We start from the raw sequence: 15,176 nt of genomic DNA, 5'->3' as shown, positions 1-15,176 counted from the left end.
AATCACCCGGAATCTGTTCTGGGCAGTTTGTGGTAATTACATTCTTTCTCTTTTAAAAGGTTTTCTCTTTTAAAAGATTTTGATCTGAACCATCAACTTTAAATTCCATTGAGCTGGGGACATGGCACAAAATGTAATGAACATAACTGTCACAGAGGAACGCTCGAGTTGTATTTCCTTCAGTGACCTGACCCCGCATGAGAGGACTTAGTGCGCCCCGTAAACACCGCATGTCCTACCTCTTTTCCTTCTAGTCCACTCTCAGTAGGCTGCTGGTCCACTTTTCTTTGTTTAGTACTTTTCTGTCTTTCAAATCTTCAGCGCCATCAGCCAAAATCATTTCCACTACCGTGCCACAAATCGCATATCTACTTTAAAATCACATGTTAATCCTTTTACTACAGTTATTTTTGTATGTTTTGCACCAGTCTTCCTACAAGATGATGAATGCCCCAGGGACAGAAGACACTCTCTCTAGGGCCTGACTGCAAGAATCCAGTTAATAGCGACCTTGCTTATTTATTTTAACCAAAGAAATTGAGGGAAATGATAAACGGGTGCTCGGGAAGAAGAGAAATAAGGCTAATGTAGGTATTATGTTTAGGATTTCTGGATGCAATAGTGTGTCGCAATAATAGAGAGAACCATTTCCTTTCTACCAAAATACCAACATGAGGATGGCAAAGTTTGGGACCGTTGACAACAGACCCTCAGCATAGCACTAGAAATCTCCTGGCAGGCCACACAAGCCATGGCAGAGGTTAGGCACGCCAGAATCCCAGGCGGAAAGGATATTGACCAAGATGACATAGGCCAGGGCAGGAAGAAAGTGGAACACAACACATGGTCCAGTGGTGACTGTGCCTGATGGACCAGTTCACAAACACATAGGAAAACTTGCTAGAGCTGAGGGGGCAGATGGAGAAGAATTGGCAGGATATCACAGATCCTGGTTAGCAGATGAGGACAAGATATGTTTAATCTGTAATTGTGATTAAATTGCCCTACATCCAAAAAAAAACTGGTGATGTCCAGAAATATTTGGATTATATTTATTTTACAGAAAATGCAAAGCCTCTTAATTTACAATTATTAAAAGATTTTTCAATGCAAACCTCCATTAAGACTAAGGTATAAATGGCTAACATCATTGTATATACACACTATGTGGGTATTACATGTGTATATGTCTGTATGTCCGTCCTCAAGAAGAGATTTTGCTAAGAGAGCAAAACTGGCTGGCCAAAACTGAAAGAAGACATAGAAGAGAGAACCCGTGGATTTTCTGGAGACTCTGAGGAATGCAAATGAACCTTGTTTTTCAGTTTTGACTAGGATTGTGTATCTTAGTGAGCAATTTATTTAATATAAACTTAGCACTTTGCCCAACTCTCTACAAAATACAGATTGGTCAGAAGGAAGAAAACAAGCTTCAGCCCCAAAATTGAAAGTAGTTGTTCTAGGGGTGCCTGGGTGGCTCAGTGGGTTAGAGCCTCTGCCTTCGGCTCAGGTCGTGATCCCAGGATCCTGGGATCGGGCCCCACATCGGGCCCTCTGCTCAGCATGGAGCCTGCTTCCCCTACTCTCTCTGCCTGCCTTTCTGACTACTTGTGGTCTCTGTCTGTCAAATGAATAAATAAAATCTTTTAAAAAAAGAAAGTAGTTTTTCTAAAACTATAAAATTAATGAATCTATAAGGATGACAATAAGCAAATTTCTCAAAAAAAAAGTGTACAACCAACAAAAATTCTAATTTCCTTCTATCACTGGAACACTCCCTTTTGGTTTGTTGGCTATCAGCTTTAGACAGCCAGGTGGACTTGGAGAAACAGCATACACAGATTTTCCATTTTTCTAAGTGCAAATATTTGGAAGCTAGAAACATCTGAATCATCCCTAAACCATCATTTGCCCAATAAGTTTTTGGATCAAGTTAAGCTGGTGTCTGTAATCCACTACCATTTCAGTTATTTCTGGCCCTGAAGTTTTATTGAACTACGCAGATCATCTTGCATTTCATAATGAAACATCAACTTATTATTGGTGTGTTCTTCTCTTTGATTCAATCATTTTTGGACATATTTGGAATAGTCTGACTTAAATCAGTGTTATCTATGTTCTTAGGTGACTTTTCTGACAAAATATAATCATGGAAAAATGTCTGAGCCAATAAAACCATCTGGGGCTTGCATGTTTTTAAGCTCAAAATCTTTTAGGTTTGTGGATTGTGCCAATAAATTTCAAGCCACTTGGATTGATCCAGGCAAAAAATGATCTGTATCTGGGTCATTTTTTTTTCTTTTTGTTTTTCTTTCTTCTTCCATTTTATTTATTTTTTCAGCGTAACAGTATTCATTCTTTTTGCACAACACCCAGTGCTCCATGCAAAATGTGCCCTCCCCATTACCCACCACCTGTTCCCCCAACCTCCCACCCCTGACCCTTCAAAACCCCCAGGTGTTTTTCAGAGTCCATAGTCTCTTATGGTTCGCCTCCCCTTCCAATTTGTTTTTTAATAAACATATAATGTACTTTTATCCCCAGGGGTACAGGTCTGTGAATCGCCAGGTTTACACACTTCACAGCACTCACGATAGCACTTACCCTCCCCAATGTCCATAGCCCCCTCCCCCTCTCCCAATCCACCTCCCCCCAGCAACCCCCAGTTTGTTTTGTGAGATTAAGAGTCATTTATGGTTTGTCTCCCTCCCAATCCCATCTTGTTTCATTTATTCTTCTCCTATCCCCCTAAGCCCCCATGTTGCTTCTCCATGTCCTCATATCAGGGAGATCATATGATAGTTGTCTTTCTCCGATTGACTTATTTCACTAAGCATGATACGCTCTAGTTCCATCCACGTCATCGCAAATGGCATGATTTCATTTCTTTTGATGGCTGCATAGTATTCCATTGTGTATATATACCACATCTTCTTGATCCATTCATCTGTTGATGGACATCTAGGTTCTTTCCATAGTTTGGCTATTGTAGACATTGCTGCTATAAACATTCGGATACGCGTGCCCCTTCGGATCACTATGTTTGTATCTTTAGGGTAAATACCCAGTAGTGCAATTGCTGGGTCATAGGGTAGTTCTATTTTCAACATTTTGAGGAACCTCCATGCTGTTTTCCAGAGTGGTTGCACCAGCTTGCATTCCCACCAACAGTGGAGGAGGGTTCCCCTTTCTCCACATCCTCTCCAGCATCTGTCATTTCCTGACTTGTTAATTTTAGCCATTCTGACTGGTGTGAGGTGATATCTCATTGTGGTCTTGATTTGTATTTCCCTGATGCCGAGTGACGTGGAGCACTTTTTCATGTGTCTGTTGGCCATCTGGATGTCTTCTTTGCAGAAATGTCTGTTCATGTCCTCTGCCCATTTCTTGATTGGATTGTTTGTTCTTTGGATGTTGAGTTTGCTAAGTTCCTTATAGATTTTGGATACTAGCCCTTTATCTGATATGTCATTTGCAAATATGTTCTCCCATTCTGTCAGTTGTCTTTTGGTTTTGTTAACTGTTTCCTTTGCTGTGCAAAAGCTTTTGATCTTGATGAAATCCCAATAGTTCATTTTTGCCCTTGCTTCCCTTGCCTTTGCCGTTGTTCCTGGGAAGATGTTGCTACGGCTGAGGTCGAAGAGGTTGCTGCCTGCATTCTCCTCAAGGATTTGGATGGATTCCTTTCTCACATTGAGGTCCTTCATCCATTTGGAGTCTATTTTCGTGTGTGGTGTAAGGAAGTGGTCCAATTTCATTTTTCTGCATGTGGCTGTCCAATTTTCCCAGCACCATTTATTGAAGAGGCGGTCTTTTTTCCATTGGACATTCTTTCCTGCTTTGTCAAAGATGAGTTGACCATAGAGTTGAGGGTCGATTTGTGGGCTCTCTATTCTGTTCCACTGATCTATGTGTCTGTTTTTGTGCCAGTACCATGCTGTCTTGATGATGACAGCTTTGTAATAGAGCTTGAAGTCCGGAATTGTGATGCCACCAACTTTGCCTTTCTTTTTCAATATTCCTTTGGCTATTCGAGGTCTTTTCTGGTTCCATATAAATTTGAGGATTATTTGTTCCATTTCTTTGAAAAAAATGGATGGTATTTTGATAGGGATTGCATTAAATGTGTAGATTGCTTTAGGTAGCATAGACATTTTCACAATATTTATTCTTCCAATCCAGGAGCATGGAACATTTTTCCATTTTTTTGTGTGTCTTCCTCAATTTCTTTCATGAGTAGTTTATAATTTTCTGTGTATAGATTCTTAGCCTCTTTGGTTAGGTTTATTCCTAGGTATCTTATAGTTTTGGGTACAATTGTAAATGGGATTGACTCCTTAATTTCTCTTTCTTCAGTCTTGTTGTTGGTGTACAGAAATGCAACTGATTTCTGTGCATTGATTTTATATCCTGACACTTTACTGAATTCCTGTACAAGTTCTAGCAGTTTTGGAGTGGAGTCTTTTGGGTTTTCCACATATAGTATCATATCATCTGCGAACAGTGATAGTTTGACTTCTTCTTTACCAATTTGGATGCCTTTAATTTCTTTTTGTTGTCTGATTGCTGAGGCTAGGACTTCTAGTACTATGTTGAATAGCAGTGGTGATAATGGACATCCCTGCCGTGTTCCTGACCTTAACGGAAAAGCTTTCAGTTTTTCTCCATTGAGAATGATATTTGCGGTGGGTTTTTCATAGATGGCTTTGATAATATTGAGGTATGTGCCCTCTATCCCTACACTTTGAAGAGTTTTGATCAGGAAGGGATGCTGTACTTTGTCAAATGCTTTTTCAGCATCTATTGAGAGTATCATATGGTTCTTGTTCTTTCTTTTATTAATGTGTTCTATCACATTGATTGATTTGCGGATGTTGAACCAACCCTGCAGCCCTGGAATAAATCCCACTTGATCGTGGTGAATAATCCTTTTTATGTGCTGTTGAATCCTACTGGCTAGTATTTTGGCGAGAATTTTTGCGTCTGTGTTCATCAAGGATATTGGTCTGTAGTTCTCTTTTTTGGTGGGATCCTTGTCTGGTTTTGGGATCAAGGTGATGCTGGCCTCATAAAATGAGTTTGGAAGTTTTCCTTCCATTTCTATTTTTTGGAACAGTTTCAGGAGAATAGAAATGAGTTCTTCTTTAAATGTTTGGTAGAATTCCCCTGGGAAGCCGTCTGGCCCAGGGCTTTTGTTTGTTTGGAGATTTTTGATGACTGTTTCAATCTCCTTACTGGTTAGGGGCCTGTTCAGGTTTTCTATTTCTTCCTGGTTCAGTTGTGGTAGTTTATATGTCTCTAGGAATGCATCCATTTCTTCCAGATTGTCCAATTTGTTGGCGTAGAGTTGCTCATAGTATGTTCTTATAATTGTCTGTATTTCTTTGGTGTTAGTTGTGATCGCTCCTCTTTCATTCATGATTTTATTGATTTGGGTCCTTTCTCTTTTCTTTTTGATGAGTCTGGCCAAGGTTTTATCAATCTTATTGATTCTTTCAAAGAACCAGCTCCTAGTTTCATTGATTTTTTCTATTGTTTTTTTTTTTTGTTTCTATTTCATTGATTTCTGCTCTGATCTTTATGATTTCTCTTCTCCTGCTGGGTTTAGGGTTTCTTTCTTGTTCTTTCTCCAGCTCCTTTATGCGTAGGGTTAGGTTGTGTACTTGAGACCTTTCTTGTTTCTTGAGAAAGGCTTGTTCCGCTATATATTTTCCTCTCAGGAGTGCCTTTGCTGTGTCCCACAGATTTTGAACTGTTGTGTTTTCATTATCATTTGTTTCCATGAATTTTTTCAATTCTTTAATTTCCTGGTTAACCCATTCATTCTTTAGAAGGATGCTGTTTATTCTCCATGTATTTGGGTTCTTTCCAAATTTCCTCTTGGGTTTGAGTTCTAGCTTCAGAGCATTGTGGTCTGAAAATATGCAGGGAATGATCCCAATCTTTTGATACCAGTTGAGACCTGATTTGTGACCCAGGATGTGATCTGTTCTGGAGAAGGTTCCATGTGCACTAGAGAAGAATGTGTATTCTGTTGCTTTGGGATGAAATGTTCTGAATAGATCTGTGATGTCTATCTGTCCAGTGTGTCATTTAAGGCCTTTATTTCCTTGTTGATCTTTTGCTTGGATGATCTGTCCATTTCAGTGAGAGGAGTGTTAAAGTCCCCTACTATTATTGTATTATTATTGATGTGTTTCTTTGATTTTGTTATTAATTGGTTGATATAGTTGGCTGCTCCCACGTTAGGGGCATAGATATTTAAAATGGTTAGATCTTCTTGATGAACAGACCCTTTGAGTAGGATATAGTGTCCTTCCTCATCTCTTATTATAGTCTTTGGCTTCAAATCTAATGGATCTGATAGAAGGATTGCCACCCCAGCTTTCTTCTGATGCCCATTAGCATGGTAAATTGTTTTCCAGCCCCTCACTTTAAATCTGGAGGTGTCTTCGCGTCTAAAATGAGTTTCTTGTAGGCAACATACTGATGGGTTTTGTTTTTTTATCCATTCTGATACCCTGTGTCTTTTGATTGGGGCATTTAGCCCATTAACATTCAGGGTAACTATTGAGAGATATGAATTTAGTGCCATTATTAGCCTGTAAGGTGACTGTTACTGTATATTGTCTCTGTACCTTTCTGATCTACTACTTTTAGGCTCTCTCTTTGCTTAGAGGACCCCTTTCAAGATTTCCTGGAGAGCTGGTTTGGTGTTTGCAAATTCTTTCAGTTTTTGTTTGTCCTGGAAGTTTTTTATCTCTCCTTCTATTTTCAATGATAGCCTAGCTGGATAGAGTATTCTTGGCTGCATGTTTTTCTCGTTGAGTGCTCTGAATATATCATGCCAGCTCTTTCTGGCCTGCCAGGTCTCTGTGGATAAGTCTGCCGCCAATCTAATATTTTTACCATTGTATGTTACAGACTTCTTTTCTCGGGCTGCTTTCAGGATTTTCTCTTTGTCACTAAGACTTGTCAATTTTGCTATTAGGTGACGGGGTGTGGACCTATTCTTGTTGACTTTGAGGGGGGTTCTCTGCATCTCCTGGATTTTGATGTTTGTTCCCTTTGCCATATTAGGGAAATTCTCTCCAATGATTCTCTCCAGTAGACCTTCTGCTCCCCTCTCTGTTTCTTCTTCTTCTGGAATCCCAATTATTCTAATGTTGTTTCGTCTTATGGTGTCACTTATGTCTCGAATTCTCCCCTCATGGTCCAGTAGCTGTTTGTCCCTCTTTTGCTCGGCTTCCTTATTCTCTGTCATTTGGTCTTCTATATCACTAATTCTTTCTTCTGCCTCATTTATCCTAGCCGTGAGAGCCTCCATTTTTGATTGCACCTCATTAATAGCTTTTTTGATTTCAACTTGGTTAGATTTTAGTTCTTTAATTTCTCCAGAAAGGGCTTTAATATCTCCAGAGAGGGTTTCTCTAATATCTTCCATGCCTTTTTTGAGCCCGTCTAGAACGTTCAGAATCGTCATTCTGAACTCTTGATCTGACATATTACCAATGTCTGTGTTGATTAGGTCCCTAGCCTTCGGTACTGTGTCTTGTTCTTTTGTTTGTGGTGATTTTTTCCGCCTTGTCATTTTGTCCAGATAAGAGGATATGAAGGAGCAAATAAACTACTAAAAGGGTGGCAAAGACCCCGGAAAAATGCGCTGTAACCAAATCAGAAGAGACCCCTAATTGTGGGGGGGAGAAAGGCGATAAAAACAGGTTCTGGAAAAAAAAAAGAAAAAAAGAAGAAAAAAATTTAAAAAATAAAACAAATAAAAAAATATAAAAAAGAAAGAAAAAATATATATATTTAGATGAACTAGTCAAAAAACGTTAAAAAAAGAAAAGGGTAAAAGTTTTTTAAAAATTTAGCAGAAGAAGAAAAAAGAAAAAAGAAAAAAAATTGAAAAAAGAAAAAAAAATTGAAGTAGCCGCAAGACTAAAGAATCATGGGGAGAAAGCCATGAGTTCCGTGCTTTGCTTTCTCCTCCTCTGGAATTGCTCTGCTGTCTTAGGAATTGAACCTGCTTTCTCCTTGATAGATGAACTTCATCCTGGCTGGATATTTTGTTGATCTTCTGGGGGAGGGGCCTGTTGTAGTGACTCTCAACTGTCTTTGCCCGAGGCGGGATTGCACCGCCCTTACCGGCAGCCGGACTAAGTAATCGGCTCCGGTTCGCTTTTGGGAGCTTCTGTTCCCTGTACGCTTTCCCTAGAGTTCCGGAGGACGGGAATGAAAATGGCGGCCTCCCAGTCACCGGCCCAGAGGAGCCGAGAGCCTGGGGCCCCACTCCTCAGTGCGCCCCCAGAGGACAGCACCCAATCACTCCCGTATCCCCAGCCTCTAGCCGCGCTCCGAGCCCACCCAGCCCGCGACCAGTTCAAGGTAACCCCGAGCTGAGAGTTCAGTCCTCGGCTCTGTCTCTGCAGCCGGCTTCTCCGTTCTAATACCTGCGAGCTCTCCAACACTCTGACACCCCCAATCCTTCTGTGACCCTGCGGGGCCTGGGGCCACGCTGACCCCGCGTGGGCTTCACCCTGGTTTAGCCTCTGGAGCAATGTCCCTCAGTGGAACAGACTTTTAAAAGTCCTGATTTTGTGCTCCGTTGCTCCGCCGCTTGCCGGGAGCCGCCCCCCCCCCCCCCGCGGTCTATCTTCCCGTCGTTTTAGATTCACTTCTCCGCCAGTCCTACCTTTCAGAAAGTGGTTGATTTTCTGTTTCTAGAGTTGCTGTTCTTCTTCTCTTCGCTCTCCTGTTGGATTTGTAGGTGTTTGCAATGTTTAGATAAGCTATCGAGCTGATCTCCTGCTACCTGATGTAGTCTCAGGCTGCTACTTCTCCACCATCTTGACTCCTCCCCCTTTTTGTTCTTTTTTAAATGTATGTTTTCAGCTACAAATATTTGGGTTGGGATATTCTTCCCTGAAGTAACTCTTATTTATAGTTGCACAGCATATGATATTTGCACAATTAAAGCTGGTGTTATTTAAACCCCAAACGACAATATAAATACATGCTAGTAGTTTTTAGTGGTATTCTCATTCTAATGGTCAGCAGTTCTTGGAGATCCTTGTTGCTGGGGCCTCAGAAGGGTAACAATGCTTCCTCATTACCAAGTACTCATTTGAGTTCAAGGCAGTTCAGGGAGGTACACATGAGTGGGTATGAGCATGCATCTTCAAGGGACTGATTAATTTTGTGTGCTTAATACTCAGATAACAGGATGCTTACAACAAGTGTTATTGGATGATGACCAAATAGTCTCTCCTCATTTCTTGCTGATACAATCTCAGTGCTGTTTGTGCTCCATCATTTACTCAGAAATTAGACCACAGACTAAGAATTTTAAATTAGACCTTATTGTTTCCTAATAATTCATCATGGGGAGGCTGAAGGATGATGGATGAAGGGTGAAGGAAGCTACCAGCCAGTAGCTAGGGATTGATCAAGTCCCACTTCCATAAGACATCAAAATTGTAGACTTTCTTTAGTACACTGGTATAAACTAAGACCTCCTTTAAGAATTGTCTTGTGGCCAGGGGAGCCTGGGTGGCTCAGGTGGTCCAATGCCCGACTCCTGATTTCAGTTCAGGTCATGATCTCAGGATCCTGACATCAATCCCTGCATTGGGCTCCATGCTCAACGAGGAGCCTACTTGTCCCTCTTTCTCTCTGCTTTCCCCCCTGCTCATTCTCTCTCCCTCTCTTTCTCGGGTAAATAAATTAAAAAAAAAAAAAAAGGAATTGCCTAGTGGCTAATGACAGGGAAGGGAATTTGTGGTATTTAAGTAGAACAAAGGAGAAGTCCATGGCAGGAGAGGAGATCAGACCCTATATTGATAATTAAGGAAACATGATTGAAAGAATGAGAAAGGAGTTGGCCTACATTCAGCCCAGTAAGAGATTAAGAATCAATTATTTTTTGAGACTTGAACTTTGCTGCTTCAATTATCAACCTGCAGTGATAGCTGATTATGGAGGGTCTGATTTTTCCTGATAGGGATTGATAGAAAGACAATGACTTCCTCTATTAAAGAGGCCTTTCTTTTCTCTTGTTCTGCGTTGTTCATATCGGCATGGCATATGTATGACCCTGAGATCAGCTGGCCTTTGACACAGTGGCAATGCTGAGGATGGGACAAGAACAATGGAGAGAGTCCCAATCCTAGATGATGTCACAGAGCTGATGAATTAATCAGGATTAGAGTCCCTGTGCCTTAGGACTTCTTGCCTTAGGGGGGAACAAAAATCCTTTAATTGCTTAGGTCACTGTGAGTTGAGAGGTTTTTCACTTGCAGTCAGAAACTCTCTCATCAATATATTGTTTCATCCACATGTCTTTGTTTAGTGGAAATAATACCTGGGACATGTCATGTCTTATGTGTAGCAAATATGAGACTAAACATTTCAGGTAGAGAAATTATCTTCTGAAGGAGTGGCTCAGGTACATGGGATTATAAGGAAGGAAACACTTACAGCAAGACAGCACTGCCTTTATAGTAGACAAATGTTTCTAGGCACGTATGGCTTAGGATGTCAATATGCACCGACAGCCTAGGTTCCAGAGATTCCAGCATCAGTTCAACAGACTTAGTAAATAATGGTTTAAATAAACTTACATTTCTTTGTGGCAGAACTGCTTGGGACCTAGACTTTTCTTATATATCCTTTGACTTTTGAAGAAGTATAATACGCTCCCTTTTTCCATTTAAAAATCAGAATATTTTATTTTCAAAATATGCAGGAAGATAAAACTATTAGTTTCCTTTAGTGAAGAGAATGGAAATTGTCTAAAGGCACAATATCTGTCCTCACTGAGAATACTGAAATGTACATTAAAAGGCGCGCCCTGTTTCCTGCTCCAGTTTCTTCTTTGGTCTTATATAGAGAGAAAGGAGGTTTCTGGGGGAAGGAGTAGGTATGCCATATTCAAAAATGCAGAAAATGGGGAAAATTAGGATGCCTTTGAGAAACTCCAGTCTCAGGATACAGAAGGAGTCAACTTAACTGGAAACTGGACTTGGGAGAATCTCATAAGGTTCTGGAATTTAAAATGTCCTCATGACCGTCCTCTTTGTTTTCTTCAAAGCAAAGCTAGTGGTGATGTGGGGATCCTGAAATACTGTGGCAGATTTTAAGAAAGGCAGAAACCAAGGGACAGGGAATGTGGGAGCAGCTTTGAGGAAGGCAGAAGAATAGGATGGAAGTTGGAAAACAGATGGATTCCATCTGAGCGGCCAGGTTGCCTCTTAGGAGAAAAGGCTGTGTAAACGTTTTCTGGAAGGGAAAGTATGATGTGATTTCTGGGCTTATCAGCCCTAATACAAGAGAAGATAAGAGAGAGAAGACTAGATGTCTGAGAACATCTAGATGCTCAGACTAGATGTCTGAGAACATCTAGATGCTCTCTACCCAGAGCATTCAGAGCAATCACGGAAGGCAATAGAAAGCTGTATTATCAAGAGAAGGGTCATTTTGTGACACAGTCAAATGAAGCAGCCTGGGTATGTCTGGAAGGAAGAGTGGACTTTCTAAGACCTTGGCATCTCAAAGCAGTTCTGTTGCTAATAATTGTGTGACTATGTTGAGCGTAAATCTTTATCCTTCTTAGATAAGAAGTCTCCAGGACTCCTTCGAACACCTAATGGTCTATGATACCCCACTTTCCTTAAAACAGACGTTGGCAAGAGGATTATGAGGGGGAAAACAAATAAACAAACAAACAAAACAAAGACAAATGATATGGGAATACAGTTATAAAAATTGTCCTGGAGACAGAAAGATTTCTTATGTCCTTATGCAGACTAAGATTGCACTTTAATGATGGAAGCAAGAAATCATTGAGGCTGCTGTATGCTTGATGAAACAATTGGGGCTGCACAAAAGCCCTTCACTTTCAGGTAGATCAGTAGTTCCCACAGACTTCCACATAAAAACACACGTTTCCGTGTGTGTGTGTGTGTGCGTGTGTGTGTTTGGACAAGGCAACCTTGGAATTTAAAGCTGTCATCCCATTTACCTTCCTGTTCTTTTTTGTTTGTTTGTTTGTTTACAGCATAACAGTGTTCATTGTTTTGGCATCACACCCAGTGCTCCATGCAGTACGTGCCCTCCCTATTACCCACCACCTGGTTCCTCAACCTCCCACCCCCCCTGCCCCTTCAAAACCCTCTGGTTGTTTTTCAGAGTCCATAGTCTCTCATGGTTCATCTCCCCTTCCAGTTTCCCTCAACTCCCTCTCCTCTCCATCTCCCCATGTCCTCCATGTTCTTTGTTATGCTCCACAAATAAGTGAGACCATATGATACTTGACTCTCTCTGCTTGACTTATTTCACTCAGCATAATCTCTTCCAGTCCCGTCCATGATGCTACAAAATTTGGGTATTCATCCTTTCTGATGGAGGCATAATACTCCATTGTGTATATGTACCACATCTTCCTTATAAATTCATCCATTGAGGGGCATCTTGGTTCTTTCCACAGTTTGGCGACCGTGGCCATTGCTGCAATAAACATTGGGGTACAGATGGCCCTTCTTTTCACTACATCTGTATCTTTGGGGTAAATACCCAGCAGTGCAATTGCAGGGTCATAGGGAAGCTCTATTCTTAATTTCTTCAGGAATCTCCACACTGTTCTCCAAAGTGGCTGCACTAACTTGCATTCCCACCAACAGTGGAAGAGGGTTCCCCTTTCTCCACATCCTCTCCAACACACGTTGTTTCCTGTCTTGCTAATTTTGGCCATTCTAACTGGTGTCAGGTGGTATCTCAATGTGGTTTTAATTTGAATCTCCCTGATGGCTAGTGTACCTTCCTGTTCTTATCATGGAGGTAAAAAATGGAGAGATTGTTCAAGGCCAGAGAAAGGGAAGAAAATCAACTAATTTATGTGCCCATCTTTGACATATGACACAGCTTTAGATGTTGGTCTGTGACTGAACCAGGAATTGAAAGGGTGGATGCAAGAATGTCAAATTACTCCATTTTGTCTGAAAAAAAAGGAGGAAAATGTGAGTGCAGAGCAGAGGTTCCTGCTGTGGCCTTCCTTGCAACCTCTTCTGATGCTCTCATTGAGTTTTCAATACAAAAGATTTCATTTTTTTAAATTGTGGTAAGAACATTGATCATGAGATCTATCCTCAGCACATTATTAAGTATACACTGCAGTACTGTTAACGACAGGCATGATGTTGTATAGCCGATTTCTGGACTTATTCGTCTTACGTAACTGAAACTTTACACCCCTTGATTAATTCCCAATATCCCCTTCCACCCATCTCCTGGCAACAACCTTCCCACTCTGCTTACATATGGTGTTTAGTTTGGGGGGTGGTAGTGGTGGTGTTAAACTTCTAACTTGCTTCAGTTTTCTCTTCCCTTTTTTCCCTTTCCCATTTTTACTTGCAAGAGTCAATACATTCATTTGGACGAGGTTTAAGGCCATTTGCTTCTGAAAGGTTCCTTACTGGACAGGTCCTTTAAAGCCTCTCCAAGGGTCCTTTAGGACCACTTAAAATCTCATCCGCAGCTCTCAGAGTTGCTCATTCAAACTCCCTGCCTGGGCTCCTGTCTCACATTCCACGTGGACACCAGAACGTCCCCTGGAGATCTTCACCATCAGGCAGTTATCACGTCTGTGGCTTTTCTTACTTTTTCTCTGGGACAACAGTGCCCTTTACCTCTCATCATCACCCTACCTCTTCTTCATCTTCACGTTCCAGCTAGTGCATTGTCTGGCAGGACACTGAGAGCTGGACTGGCCGCTGTCCACTGAGTTCAAAATGGGCTCTTTAAACCCTCATGGGACCTCATTCTGTGTAACTGGTGTGCTCTATTGATCTGCCTCGGAAAGTGCCTTCACAGAGAACAGGATCCTTGCCTTCCTCAGAACCCCATGTAGGGCCAGGGACTGGCCGGGCATCCAGTAGGGAATACTGAGTCAAAGGCTCAGTGCTGTTCTATGTTGTTGCCTTATTTTTATGTCATTTACCATTCTGGTTTGAACACCATATCCCACCCATAGCCTGATCATCTGTAAGTAGTCAACACTTGATTCGTAGCTTTCATAATGCATGGTTAAGGAATATGTCTCTTTGAAAACCACTTCTCCCACTATCTTCCTCTTTATATTTTCCTGTTTTCTTTTAAGCTTTATTGAGGTATAATTGACAAAACTGTAAGATATTAAATGAGAAGATTTGGTATATGTAAACATTGTGAAAGGGTTTCCCCCACTAAGTTAACTAATCCATCACCTCCCTTATTTACCCTTTTTTTTTCTTGCTGAGAACATTTAAGCTCTACTTTCCCTGGAAAATTTCAATTTCCCTGGAAATTTCAATTATACAATACAATGTTATCATAGTCACCATATTATATATTAAATCCTCAGACTTTATTCATTCTATAATTGAAAGTTTGTGGCCTTTTACCAACCTCTCCCTATTTCCCCACTCCCAGGCCTAACAATCACTTCTCTCCTCTTTTTCTATGATTTCAACTTTTTTTTAAGATTTCACATATAAGTGATACCGTGTAGTATTTATCTTTCTCTGTATAGCTTATTTCACGTAGCACAATGCCCTCTAGTCTCATCTATGTTGTCACAAATTACAAGATTTCTTTCTTTTGTAAGGCTGGATAATATCCTATTGTATATAGATGGCACATTTTCTTTATCCATTTAAGAGTTCACAGACACTTAGGTTGTTTCCACACCTTGGGTGTTGTAAGTAATACTGCTATGAACTTGGCAGTAAATGTGTAACTCCTTGACATAATTCTTCTGTTTCCTTTGGATATGTACCCAGAAGTGGGATTACTGGATTATATAGTACTGTGTTTAATTTCTTAGGAACCTCCATACTGTTAACTGCATACTGTTAGGGACCTCCCTACTATTTTCCATAGTATTTGCAACAGTTTACATTCCCACCAACACTGCACAAGGGTTTCCTTTTCTCCACATCATCACCAGCATTTGTTATCATTTGCTTTTTGATGTTATAACAGGTGTGAGATGATAACTCATTGTGGTTTTGATTTGTATTCCCTTGATGATGAGTGATGTTAGGCACCTTTTCGTGTACTTCTTGGCCATTTTGTATATCTTCTTTGGGAAAATGTCTGTTCAGGTCCTTTGCCCATTTTTATATGGGTTTTTTCATTTA

Source organism: Meles meles, chromosome 15 (assembly GCF_922984935.1).
Source record: "Meles meles chromosome 15, mMelMel3.1 paternal haplotype, whole genome shotgun sequence".
Taxonomy (NCBI): Eukaryota; Metazoa; Chordata; class Mammalia; order Carnivora; family Mustelidae; genus Meles; species Meles meles.
Note: the sequence above shows the minus strand (reverse complement) of the source record.